A 1,121-nucleotide genomic window follows, 5' to 3' on the forward strand; every position below is an offset into this window, starting at 1 on the left:
GTAAATTATAATTATAATACATATAATTGAAGGGTTTTTTTTCTGAAATAAAATAAAAAAAATTATTTTTTTAAATCCATCATTCCAACTTTAATTTTTTAAATACGTATTTTGTTGAGATTTAGCCATTTAGGGCAAGTTCGTCCCACTCCGGCGAACTCTATAATTTATATGAAGTTTGCCGGAAACTTCAAGGTGAGTTTGGCACATTATATAGTGTGTATTTGGATTTCAGTTTGTAAATGGGAATTTGCATAAAATTGATTTTGCAAACTTGATTTTGATGAAAAATAAGTTTGTGTTAAAGTGATTTATATTTGGTAATCTTTATATCAAAATTGATTATAGTAAAATAAATATTGTTTGGATTACACTACTCAAAATTACTTTTATATAAAAAATTACTAAAATAGACATCAAGTTAAATAAATTTTTGAGAAAATTTCACTCCCCTCCCCTGCAAAATGCTAAAATGACACTTCTCTCCCCTCAATTTTATAAATGTACATTCTCCTCCCTTTTAACTTTTAAAAAGCCTCAACTTTAATCCATTTTAAATTTTTTGTGTTAACTAATATTAATTTTATCCATTTTTTAAGAAAAAATAAATTATTTTTTAAAAAAATATCCATTACCAAATATTTTATTTTTTATCATTAAATTTTGCTTATCAAAATACCCTTTTAATAAATTATTTTTTCTAAGATACCTACCCTTCAATAATTTTTTAATTATTAAATTGTGATTTTACCAAAATTTTTTTAACAATTATTTTTATACTTTATTATTAATTTTTATATTAATATATATTATTTTAACATTAAATAAAAAATCTTACCACTGTTAATATATATAACAATTAATATATATTGATATTAAAAAAAAATCTTACTAAAATTTTTTATTTAATGATAAAATAATATATATAGATATCGAAAAATTAATAGTAAAATATAAAATAATTGATAACAAAAATTTTGGTAAAGTTATAATTTATTAATTAAGAAATTACTGAAGAGTATTTTTTACAAAAAATTATTTAATTATTAAGTTTTTTAAAAAATACAATGTAATCAATAAAAGAATTATTTATTAAAGAATATTTTCGTAAAAAAAATTTA

General features: G+C 18.6%; 1 protein-coding gene across 1 annotated transcript in view; it reads left to right on the forward strand.

Annotated features, from left to right (window-relative positions):
• Positions 1 to 1,121, forward strand: part of LOC107626670 — a 27,845-nt gene that overhangs the window by 9,897 nt on the left and 16,827 nt on the right. The window lies entirely within an intron of this gene.

Source organism: Arachis ipaensis, chromosome B02 (assembly GCF_000816755.2).
Source record: "Arachis ipaensis cultivar K30076 chromosome B02, Araip1.1, whole genome shotgun sequence".
NCBI classification, from domain to species: Eukaryota; Viridiplantae; Streptophyta; class Magnoliopsida; order Fabales; family Fabaceae; genus Arachis; species Arachis ipaensis.